The following is a 13,727-nucleotide window of genomic DNA, read 5'->3' as shown; positions in this document are numbered from 1 at the left end:
GATGTTTCCTTCTAGCTTGAGAAACTAGTGAAGATCACAAAGAAGATGATCCATCAAGTCACATGTTACCCAATGATGGATAGAGATAAAAAAATAAAAACCCTAGCTTGAGGAGAGCTTGCAAAGAAAACACTAGCAGTATGGGACAATAAGGGCATGATATTGAACAAAGTAATAGAAATGGAGATCAAATTTGGAATTCATGTAATTTATCACAAGACCTGTAGCTCTAGCAGACCTAACAACATACCATGTGAGTTAGTTGACCTAGCCTACAAGGTTGTGAAGAATAATTTACCTTTTCACCTTTCAAAGTTTCAGCTGAGCCAACTAGGCAAGAACATGGAAAGCATTTAGGTATTAAAGAAGAATGTGTGCAACTTTGGCTCTCCCCTAGTATGTTTTTTTTCAATGTGTAAAATTTTTGGTATCTCTAACTATTTTTATCAATTAGTGTGAAAAACATAGTCATTTACTAAGAAAATTTAGATGGTCATCACTACAATTGAGTTACTCTATATAGGCCAAGTCATGTACACAAGTATATATGTATGAAGCTCTATATGGGAGCTGAGAAAGTGTGTGGTTATTGAGTATTTTTTATACAAGATGAGCTCAACATCTACTAATTAGTTCAAGCATATAAGTGTTGAGTTACATAATAAACTTTCCAAGCACAATACAGACTCAGCATCAACAATGTTGAATATTAGAAAAAGTGTCAAGCAATTCAAAGTTTACATACAAGATAGAAATGATGTAGAATTTGAAGTAAATCATTTTAAAAATAGCATGGAAGGAACATTTAATATTTGTAGAGGTTTCTAAAGAGACTTTTATATGTTTATGACATGGATCATAAATCCCTATTCTTTGTGATGAATGATTCATATCAAGAGGCAAAATACGGAAACATCTAGAAAATCTTTACAAAACTTTTTAAATAGAGAAGATTTTAATATAGATAGTAGAAATAGAGTAAAATAAGGGATATGTAAATGAATTAAGATCAAATTAGAAGTTAATGCAAGTGTTCAGTTATCTCTAAGAAGAATAAGTGTTTGAATTAGTGCAGTGAAGATGAAGAAAAGTTTTATGAGATCAGAAGAGAGGATCAGTTTGCAAGGAGAAGACTCAAAATTACCTTATAGAACATACCAAGAGTCAAGTATTGAATACATTTTAATCAACTTGGATCAGGGTAAATGTCCTAATAGAGAGGTCTTAATAGATCTTTGTGCATCTCCTAAAAAAGTCATTACTTTATTGTAGGTGTTAAATCTCCTAACAACGTGAGACATAGAAGTATCAAACCTTACTAATAGGGTAGATGATATATTATGATCAAATATTGTAACCCTAACATGTTAAATTTGTTACTGCATTAGTGAATATTTGTGGGTGTCAACCCCACCCTAGTTTTACCTTCACCTTGGAGGGTTTCTAGGTAATAAATGTTGTGCTATGTATTTATTTTTATGCATGTGATAGATCAGATTTACATGTTATAGAAAGTTTTCTTTTACAAATTTTACAAGCATAAGACAACTTGTGAATGTGTGAATGAATTGATAAAAAGTAAAAGCACTTAAGATTTTGATTTACCTGCCCCTCTTGTTCTCTTGTTATCTTGTTTATACTTGCATCAATCAATAAATGGTATCAAAGAATTGGTTATCTGAGAGAAGGTTAATCACTTGGATATTCAATCTTGGAGATGGAGGCTTATAAACTATACAAGGTTATTGATAATTAGGTGATTGACGTCCAACTCATACTGTAGAAACTATAGATCTACTTGAAATGAAAAAAACTCCTAGATGAATAAATAAGAGGATTGCAAAGAGAACATGAAATCCAATTAGTAAGATTATGTTAAGTGACCAAGAAAAAGAAGAAATATGAAGAAGACAAGGCTATGTCTTAGGAAGATAAAGGGTAATGACTACCAGACTTGAAGAAAGGATATTAGATGTGCAAAAGCTCACAAACACTCAACTGGACATGATGAATCAACTAATGCTTGCAAATTAGAAATTGAATCAAAAGGATGTGGAAATAGTACATCACAAATCAGAGGACATAATGAAGAATAAACTAAAAATAGAGAAAAAATATATGGAGATATTTAATAAACAAAATGAAGCAATAATATACATCGAAGAACTTATGAATTCATCTAGTAGTATTGATGGCTAATGATATTCATGCGTTGAATAAGGAGAATCATCTAAGAATGGAGAACTGATGAATACAAAGTCAAAGGAAAAAATAGAATGCTATCACTATGGAAAACTTGGTCATACTACAAAAAATTGTTGAATATCAAATATGGAATGCAAAATCCTAAACCTTAATTGACTGGTTAGTACTTTTACTTCAAGAAACAAGGGCATCATATACAAGATTGTAGGTCAAGAATGAGAATGCGCCTACAACATCTAGATTTGAAGGATATTTCTATAATTGTCAAAAGTACTTTCTTAAAGCATATGAATTTAGATCACATACAAAACCTTATTAGACAAATCAAAGGCCGAATTATGCACCTAACAATGCATATTCAGAAAGTCACAAGTTTGGACATATAAGAAAGAATTGTAGGACTCAAGTACCATCAACAAATCAAATAAAGGAAAAAGGTAAAGATAATGTAGACATTGAATAAGTAAATAAGGAGATGAATCACAAATCGAAAAATAAAATAGAACATGGAAATGTATATGCTACTTTAGTATGTTAGAAACACAAAATAAAAACAATCAAAAAGCATTTGCATACTAATTTAACATAACTTCATGAGAGACAAAGTGAAGTCCTCAAATGAGAATATGAGCCATGGATAGGCTCTCTCAACGAGGATGATCACTTGATGTAGAGGTGTGTCTAATAGCTAAGATGGCTTGATTATGTATGTATGTTCAAATGCTCAAATGGGCTTCAATGGAGGATTTTTAATAGATTTTGGTGAATGGATTTGATGTAAAAATGGCTTCTCAAAATGGCATTATGGCTTTACTTTCTATATTGTGTTAAAATGGCTTGGGAGAGGATTCCTTAAATATGAAAAGGGCTTGAGGGATCAAGGGCTAGGATGCAAAGATGGGAGAAAGCTTATGGAAGGTTTAGATTGAATGAGAGGAGAGCACATGGATTGTGCTTCTTTACAACCAATCAGAGAGTGACACATGTCACAGGGTCATTGGTTAGAGCAAGAGGGGTTGAGGGGTCAACAAAAGAGGCTAAAAGCTCATAAAGACCCTCATAATGGCTTGTAAGAGCAATGAATGAGCTTGTAAGAGTCATTTATGGCTTTGTGGGCTTCATAAAATTTTATAGTTGAGATATTTGTGAGAGAGTTGAGATATTTGACTTGGGTTGGATTAAGAAAGTCTTAAGCTTGACTTAGGAATGTGTAAATGATTAAGGCTTGGATTAGGCTTGATAGAGATGGGCAAGTGGATGGCATTTAATGAGGGTGGGTGAAGGAGGAGATATTTGTTGGCTTTGGCTTGGGTTAGCAAGTCTTAACCCATATTTAGGAAATGTGACAAGGTTAGTAGGGGGATTAGGATTAGGGTCAAAGATAAGGATTGACATCTTCTAGAAGAGTCTAGGCTTTAGATGAGGATGAAGACTTTCTAGAAGAGTCTAGAACTTCCTAGGATGAGGATAAATAAGGTTTTTAGGAAATAAATAAAGTTTTATTTATTTCAAGAGTTTGGGTTGAGGAGATATTTATTAAAATATTTTTAATAAACATGAGGATTAATATTTAATGTTAATTAAATATTTTGAGTTGGCATTAGGGGTAGGAAATTATGGGATTAGCCTTTAATCAAAATTAAAGAAGGATTAGAAGATTTTGGAAGAGGTTAGTGATCTTAAGGAAATTGGCCAAGTTTTGGGGCAAAAATAAATAAATAATTTATTTTGGGATTTTTGGTCAATTTATTAATTAAATAATTAATAAATAAGGAAATAATGTTTAAATAAGATTTAAACATTATTGGGAGGGATTCCTTAATTAAATATTTTTAATTAAGATAAAGGGATTTAATGGCATAAAAATAAATATATTAATTAAATAATTAATTAATAAATAAATGATGATTGCATCAAGGACTTTTTCGAAAAATAAAATACTTTATTTTTAAAAGGATTTTTAGGTGTCTACATTTTGCCCCTCTTTGACATAGTGTTGAAACAACACTATTTCAAAGAAGTTCAGATATAAACGACATGGAGATGACTTTATGGAGCAATACAGTTGCCCCAGTCTTGAGTAGAAGAGAGAGAATGGACTGCATGATGCCCCCTCAAGAAGGTGACAGGGAGAGAAAATGAGGCTCGACAGTTTTTTGAAAAATATAAGAATCTAGGATGAGCAAGGAGACTCAAACTGGTAAAGAGAAGGGGCTGAATTAGCTCAAACTCTCACTACAGGAGAATGAGAAAGGGAGAATCAGAGGCACAAGAGTAAATAAGCTTAAGACTTCAGGGGAGATGGAGGATGAAGGAGCGAAGCACCATAAAAAGGAATACAAGATAAGGAAAGGGATGATGGGATGAGATAAAGCTGAGCCAACAAGATTTCAAAGAGTCAAATTGGCAGAAGATGGCTTTCGAAGATCCCTAGAACTAGGATTGTGGATCTCGAAAGATGAGGCTTAGTGGATTGATTGGATTGGTGGATCCCTAAGACTAGGATTGTGGATCCCTAAAGTTGAAAGTGAAGATTGATTCAAAGAGATACTGATGCATAAGGTGGGGTAGGAGAAACAGATGCTGGATATGGATGGGGGATAATGGAGATGAAGGGAATCCGTTGAAGCTTTTTGAGCAGGGGGATACTTCAAAGAGAAATACCACCATGTAGTTGAGCACTAGAAATAATATGGGAATGTTGGTTAACTGCCAAGGTTACCAAGAACATCAAGGCCGTGTCACCAATCATCCAGAGGACTGACAGACTGACTCAAAACAAACACACAAGGATTGCCCCAGCATCACACATGAAACTCGGAGGAAACAACGTGGAACGGACACTGGGTAACCCACAAGCAAAAAAGAAACAAACAAAAGATTGGATCAAAACCATATGCTCAGAGTGCCCCATTCACACCATACTATGATATGGAAGATCGTCGCAACCTTGAGGAGGGAACAAAAAGATTGCTTGGAAAAGATACTTCAAGACCCAAAAGGGAAGATTCCAAATCAAAAGAAAGCAAAAATCCAAAAGAGAAGTGTTTGCCAATGAGATGGGTAGGATGAGGTACTAAAGGACCAAGATCAGACATGAGGAAAGCTATATCCTACAAGGATCTATCAGAGAGCACCTAACCTAGTGGATTTGGATGAGTGATGCACTTGGCAAGTTGAACTAAGAAGGATAACACTTTGATGACAAGAGATCTAGCTAAAGGATGCATTAGAATAGCTAACCAAGATTTGTGTGATGTGTGCAAGATGTTGAACAAGGATGAACTGACACGAAAGCTGGATAGATATAATGGTACTAAGAGAAAGAGGATGTAAAAGTTGACAGACCAAGATATGGTACAAATGTACAAGTTGTTTTGGACAAGATTTGATATACAAGCTATGATACAAGGTATGATACAAGCGTTGGATACAAGATTATTTACAAGCTATACAAGGGCTCTAGATGATAAGATAGCGGGATGGCTCAAGTTGGTACAAGATGCAGAAGCTAAGGATAAGGTGATAGGGGAAGATATGGATTTGATAGGATGCGTCCAATGATGATGATAGATGTGCGACCAAGGATGGGGACAATGCTAAGGTTGGTGGTAGCTGAGCTGATAGATGGTGCTAGAGTGAATGGCTAATGAGAGGATGACATTGGATTTGCATGAGGATAGCCTAGAGCGAGATACCAATGACAAGGGAGGATGGACAAGACAAGATCTCCAAAGAATACAGTGTCCCCAGTTAGAAGATGACATGCGAAAGGAGGTCTTATGATGGATGTGATAGGAGTGAAGCTAGGATGGAAAAGTTGAAGACATTAGGGAGATGGATGATAGCTGGGATGATGGGGTGATGTTGCAGAAGATAAGTGGATAGTGATAGATAAAAGCTAGAGGATGAAAGATAGGTGGATAAATTGGAAGATGGAGTTGGATGGCAAGATGTGACCAAAAGCATGAGGATGATAGGATAAGCTGGGGATGGCTGGATTATGCATGATGCTTGTTTGCCAAGTTTTCATCATGTTACTTGTCCAAGGTTCTTGAATTGCCAAGTTTTTTCAATGGACACTTTATTTTTCTTTATTTTTTTGATTTTTTGACTTTGGACTTAGCTGGAATGATTTTGGCTTTCTTCAACTCTTTTTGGCATTTTTGGGATTTTTCACTAGCTGTTGGAATGTTCAATTTTGTTGCTAGTTGTTGGTATATTGGATGTGTGTTTATGCAATAGATCGGATTAGATGGGATTGATGGTCGGATATGGAGGGATGAAAAGGCTGCAAAGGAGCATGAGATGGGGATGTTTGCAGGATCAACATTGGCACATGTTGGGACGGGTGTGAAAAGAGCATATGGGGGATAGATGGTAGATGCGAGCTTGATGGAGGATTTATGGAAGCGCACTTGGGGATATAGGCACCCAAGATGGAGTTAGGAGATGGGGGACACGAGTCACTGGATGGGGGATTAGAAATGGTGGATGCCATTATGCATTGGGTTTCAACTATTTTCTTTGGGATCCACATGGTTTTGGATTTTCTTTTCATAGGCTTTTGCATTTTTTTGCATTTTTTGATTGGATTTTGCCTTTTGGATTATGTCTTTTAGAATAGACATATGATTGCCTAGGATGTGGATTTTTAGCTTTATGCATTTTGAAGTTGGCATTCACATTATTGTGGTAAGCTTTGGGAAGATGGTTAGGAGAAGCTTTCTGAGATGGAGAAGATATGGAAGAGCATGTAGGAGGATGATGATGGATGATGTGCCCTGATATGTGCCTTTGTTGATCTTGCATAGGAATGGAGGGAATATGATTTTTATGATGGCTAATAGGAGGATGGAGGATGGTAGATTTTGGGACATGGGGACCCAAAATGGATTTAGCAGATGAAGGGGGGATATGGTAGGTCATTTTGGGTTGCAAATATTTCTTGAAGGAGTGATGGGATGTTGGCATCATGGGCCTGGAGATAGGCTTGGGTTGGGGTCGTGTGTACCAACACTTTTAGATGGTGAGCCTTTGAATACATATCCAAGACCATGAAATCCTGGATTCTTTTGTGCAATAATAGGCTTTCTGATTCCCTACTCTTGTGGTCCTAAACCTTGACCTTGATAATGCCATCGATTGAGTATTTGAACGAGCTGAGGAAACTTTTTACTTGTAGAAAATGGTACAAATGCTTTATTAGATGTACTGCAATAGGGAGATACTGTTCTTAATTCTTCTGCTGAGAGGGGGCCACCATGGATGAATGTAAGTGAACCAAGAGGGTAGATTATAGATGGTAGAATAGCTTGGATCGGTGGTAAGATGGAAGCATGGAGCGGAGGAGATGATAGGATAAGATCTTGATTTAGCTGATGGGATGAAAAGATATCCTGTAGTAGAGGAGGTATGGCTTGAGGTTTTGGAGATGGAGGGGCTAGCGACTGCACTATGGATGGAAGACATGGTATGATGATATCTTCATTTATGCTTTGGGGGATGTCAACATGCTTTTGGGCAAGATCTTGCTAGGATTGGATTGGAGTGGATGGTGCTATAGGAGATGAAGGGATAGATTCTTCAAAGGCAATAGATGGATAGATGGGAGATTCAGTAGTGGAGATGGGTGAGTAGAAGATGGATGCATAAGGGTCATTATGGGAGATTTTGGAAATGCTTGGAGGTGATGTGGATAGGATTTGGAAGGATTTGATAGGTGGTGGGATTTTGATGCTTACGAGAAGTGGAAGGATTTTAAGCAGTTTGATGGATGCTATGGGGATGATAGCTATGGGAGATGGAGGTGATATTATATATGGGGAAGCTTCATGACTAACTCCTTTACATGGTTAGATTAGATGACATGGATTATCAACTGTTGGAGCCAGCTTTTCTTGTATTTCCTCTAGGAAATTCCTAGGAGACTCGTGTGTCGAAGGTGGAGGTGGTGGATTGATAGGAATAGCTAGTATGATGGGGGTGGAAGATTGGAAGCTTGGTTGATTGGGTGATGGAGGAGAAGCTGGGATATGAGATGGCATGACTAGATAGTTTGGAGGAATGCTTGGATTTTGGGGGATGGTTGGTGGAAGGCATCTAAGGCTCTCAAGATACCTGTCATAGTCAACAAGATTTTCATCATCATTGGAATAGGATGTAGTGGGAGAAAAGAAAATGTAACCAAACTCATCATGATAGGGTTGGGATTTCATATTTTGATGATGAGTTGGATGGGGATGGGGTCTTGCATATGGATGAACATGGAAGCTCATGGTTGGATTTGGATTAAGCATAGATTTTGGATTGGTTGATGAAAGATTTCCTAGGGAAATTCAAAGCTACATGACAGACCTAAGGAGGATTGGCTGGAGATTTTTGGCTTTCCTATGGATGGAAGACTTCAAGGGTATGCTGTCAAAAAGTGAGAGTTTTTCTTTCCTACGTGCAGGATTGGTGGCTTTTGGTGTCAACTTGAGGATAGACAAATTATCCTATGGACATGACATGAGATTGACCACTTATGGATCCCAACCTTTAGCTTAAGGTGATGAGGGATGATAAGTGACAAGGCTAGATTACCCTAGACAAAGCTCTATCAAAGGGATAACCTTGGAGAGATTGAGGGATTTGGATAGATTGATTGGATAACAAACTTTGGCAGAGTAACAACAATTCCTTAAAGGCTTTGGTGGTTTTGGATTGGGTTTCTAGCTAGCTGGGGGGATGATTTGGATGGACTTTGGATTTAGGATTTTTCTAAAGCAAAGAACTAGATAGATTCGGTTGTGGCAGAGGAGCTTGGATGATTTTCTAATGAGGCAGTGACTACGCTAAGAATGCCTTGAGCTAGGAGATTTTTGCTTTTCTGAGATTTTGACCAAAGTTGGAAAATATTCATTCAAAAGCTATGAACAAAAGTTTTGGAACAAGCATGTCAAACACACCAACATCCTAGGAAGCTTTCTACAAGGATGAAATTTTGTTTAGATAGGAGGTCCTCAATATATGCAAGGTACATGAGGCCCAAATCTGTAGCTAAAACCAAAAAGATGCCACACAGTCGAGAGGAGTAGTAACACGCTTCTCTTCTTTCACTTTTCAAGGGTATAAAGTTCCTTGAGGCTTAGCCTGAATGACATAATTTTGATCCCAAGAGAGGTGTCTTTGGATTCACCTCCCGATCTTTATACTCTACCGAAACGTTGGAGTTGAGGTTGTCGCAAAGGGTGATGAAATCCCCAAGCAGGCCTCCTAAAAGCTAAGACAAGATTTTGGATCCTAATCTTATGCACCTAAGATGGCCTCAAAAGACGACAAGGGGAGAGAAGACTTTGATGATCTTGGGCTAAAAGACAGAGTTCTTTTCCAACTGATGCTTTAACTTTTCTGATCTAGACCTTTTGAAAACACACATGATTTATGATGCACAGGTTCAATTCAAATTTGAAATGCACCAACAAAAGAGAAGTGATCAAAGAATGAATAAACCAAGAAGATTTAGGGTCAACAAAAAGTAAACTCGTGCCCCCAAAGGCCCTCCACGTCAAGTATCGATTTATTTTCTTTAAGGCATTCAAGATTGAGTGTGGGTTTGTTTTAAGCCCAAAACAAAGATATGTGTAAAGCTTGATTTCAAGTGCGCACTTGGGGGCCCTCCACGTCAATATTTGTTCAATTTTTATGCCCAAATGAAGTGTTAGCAAGACAAATGTGCATTCAAAAAATTTTCTATTTTAGAAAAACCAATAAAAACTCAAGTGAGTGGAATTTGATTTTTGTGGAGCACTTAACACCTTCTTAGGTAGACCCATCCCCATATATGGTTCTGATATTGCAACCAATGGTTAGAATGATGGATCATTAAAGAGGGTGAGTCCAACAACAAATTCATTTCAAGTGTCTTTATTTGTTTTTATAACTTAGAAAGTTTCTAAAATGTGGATTCTTTTTATGCCCCAAAAGATGATTATTTGATCTATGGTATTCAAGATTGGATTTTTTGTTTTAATCATGCATTCATGAAAAAAACAAACTTGATTTTAATCCATGGCACTCAAGAGTGATTTTAGCAACATGCATTCAAAGACAAGTGATTAAACATTCAAGTTTTTTCCTTTGAGCATTCAAGATTGAGATTTTGCATTTTGTTTTAAGAACTTTGAAGTGCTTTTTTTTAACCTTAGATCATTCAAGATTGTTTTAGACTCAAAAGTGAAAATGACTCTTTGGACTTTGGTTTTCATTCAAGATTTTGTGTCCTAGTTTTCATGTTTTAAGCCCAAAAAAAATGATATTCCTAGATTGTTTTGATGCATGAAAAACTTAGGAAATATTCAAGATTTTGCAACAGGACATTTGTTTGGAACAAATAAGAAAGCTTTCAGGACAATTTTGGCAACCATTTAGGACTCTTAATTTTCATGAGATTTTTAAAAGAACTTTAAAATATTTGCAAATGAGGTTCATTTTATCCTTGATTGATGCTTTGAGTTTGATTTAGATTTTACTGTGCACTTAGTGTTAATTTTGAACCTTTTGAAATGGAAACTTGAAGTTCTTTTTAAATTTCCAAAAATGAAGTGTTCCTAACTTTGCATGAATGAATCTAAAACCTTGATGTTGTGAGGATGCAAATGATTGGATTGGTTTAGTTTCACTTGTTAAAATTATTTTTATTTTTATTTTTTTGCAAATTTTTAGTGTTTAATGGATTTAAGTATGATTTGGGGGTTCATTTTAAGCACTTAAAAAAAAGTGTGTATGATTTTGCTTCCTTTAAAATAAAAGGCCAAGATCCCTCAAGAAGAAGAAGAATATAGACAAGAAGAGGAAGAAGAATTCCAAGTGCTTCATCCACCTCTAAGCTTGAAAAATCTGCAAACACTATGAGATAGACTATGTGTTCCTTTGTCTTCTTCATGCTCATGTGGACCTGCAAAACCAATTTATACAATCCTACCAATCACAAAAATAAGAAAAATTAGCCAAAATTAGTGAATGACATAAAAAATCTAACTAAAAAAGCTAATGAAGATGACCCATGCGGGGTCCCACCAGGCGTGCCAAAATGTATATGCTACTTTACTATGTTAGAAACACTAAATTAAAACAATAAAAAAGCATTTGCATACTGATTTAACATAACTTCATGAGAGACAAAGTGAAGTCCTCAAATGAGAATATGAGCCATGGATAGGCTCTCTTAATAAGGATGATCACTTGATGTAGAGGTGTGTCTAATAGCTAAGATGGCTTGATTATGTATGTATGCTCAAATGCTCAAATGGGCTTCAATGGAAAATTTTTGATAGATTTTGGTGAATGGATTTGATGTAAAAATGGCTTCTCAAAATGGAATTATGGCTTTACTTTCTAGATTGTGTTAAAATGCCTTGGGAGAGGATTCTTTAAATAGGCAAAGGGCTTGAGGGATCAAGGGCTAGGATGCAAGGATGGGAGAAAGCTTATGGAAGGTTTAGATTGAATGAGAGGAGAGCACATGGATTGTGCTTCTTTACAACCAATCAGGGAGTGACACATGTCGTAGGGTCATTGGTTTGAGCAAGAGGGGTTGAGGGGTCAACAAAGGAGGCTCAAAGCTCATAAAGACCCTCATAATGGCTTGTAAGAGCAATGAATGGGCTTGTAAGAGTCATTTATGGCTTTGTGGGCTTGATAAAGTTTTATGGTTGGGATATTTGTGAGAGAGTTGAGATATTTGACTTGGGTTGGATTAAGAAAGTCTTAAGCTTGACTTAGGAATGTGCAAATGATTAAGGCTTGGATTAGGCTTGGGTTAAGATTAGATTAGGATTGTTAGAGATGGGCAAGTGGATGGCATTTAATGAGGGTGGGTGAAGGAGGAGATATTTATTGGCTTTGGCTTCGGTTAGGAAGTCTTAACCCATGTTTAGGGAATGTGACAAGGTTAGGGGGGGATTAGGATTAGCGTCAAAGATAAGGATTGACATCTTCTAGAAGAGTCTAGGCTTTGGATGAGGATGAAGACTTTCTAGAAGAGTCTAGAACTTTCTAGGATGAGGATAAATTAGGTTTTTAGGAAATAAATAAAGTTTTATTAATTTCAAAGGTTTGGGTTGAGGAGATATTTACTAAAATATTTTTAATAAATGTGAGGATTAATATTTAATCTTAATTAAATATTTTGAGTTGGGGTTAGGGGTAGGAAATGATGGGATTAGCCTTTAATCAAAATTAAAGAAGGATTAGAAGATTTTGGAAGAGGTTAGTGATCTTAAGGAAATTGGTCAAGTTTTGGGCAAAAAATAAATAAATAATTTATTTTGAGATTTTTGGTCAATTTATTAATTAAATAATGTTTAAATAAGTAAATAATATTTAAATAAGATTTAAACATTTTTGGGAGGGATTCCTTAATTAAATATTTTTAATTAAGATAAAGAGATTTAATGGCATAAAAATTAAAAAAAAAAAAAAATAATTAATTAATTAATTAATGATGATGTCATCAGAGACTTTTTCAAAAAATAAAAATACTTTATTTTCTAAACGATTTTTAGGTGTCTACAGGAAATAGTGGAGCAAATAGAGTTAAGGTCATCCAATCCAATGAAGAAGGTGATCATGTCATCTCAAACTAAGAAAGAAAGGTATGTATGGAATTATAAATTTAATTGATGTATCATATAGTAGTTCCTTGCATGAAATGTGTCAAAGTTCATATTTTCATATATAAAGATGCATAAGAATAAATATATGAGAGGATACCCAAAATTTGTAAAATTGTCTATGTTGATTGAGCATTGTAAAATAAATGACAGAATATGACAAATCTTTAAAACCTTAACAAAGAATATGATAGATTCATCTACCACTAGAATAAGCTAAGAGGTTAGTAAAATCTAATTGGTGAAGAGTGATGCTTGTCCTTTACTAAAAATTTTTGCTATTCCAAGATTTGCAGTGAAAGGAGATTCAATGGGTGCACTATCCTCAATACTGCCCAAAGAGTTATTATGATTCATTATGTAAGGTGTTGTTATATGTCTAAGCTTGAAGAAGTAGAAGATTACAAAATAAAGGAAGAATATGAGAAGTTATGTAATGAAGGAATCTTGAGGGATGAATTCAAAGTTATTGAGAGGAAAGTGTTGACTCGTGCTCTAGAATTTTCAAGGAATTTCAAGATTGAATGGATCAAAATTATTTTAAGCATGATCCATCAAATGAAGTTTTGGTTACAAAATGGACTTGTAGAGACTAGAAAGAAAATAATTCACAAAGTTAGAGGATATCCAACCCTAGATAAGAATAAAACCATGTGATGCTTGAGTTGAGAGGAAATTGAGGTAAACATAGGTGCCAAGTGGAATGCATGAGGTTTGTCCATTAAAAAACATTTCCAATTTGCTAATTGATTTTTTTGTGAGGGTTATGGCTCACAAATTTTACTAATCAAGTGGATTGAATAGTGTGTCATGTATGGCAGTGGATCAAGCATGGAAAATAGTGATCAAAGATCATGAATATGACCT

This window comes from Cupressus sempervirens, chromosome 8, assembly GCF_028749045.1.
Source record: "Cupressus sempervirens isolate cs-2001-9-10 chromosome 8, ASM2874904v1, whole genome shotgun sequence".
Classification (NCBI taxonomy): Eukaryota; Viridiplantae; Streptophyta; class Pinopsida; order Cupressales; family Cupressaceae; genus Cupressus; species Cupressus sempervirens.
This window is presented reverse-complemented; position numbering follows the sequence as displayed.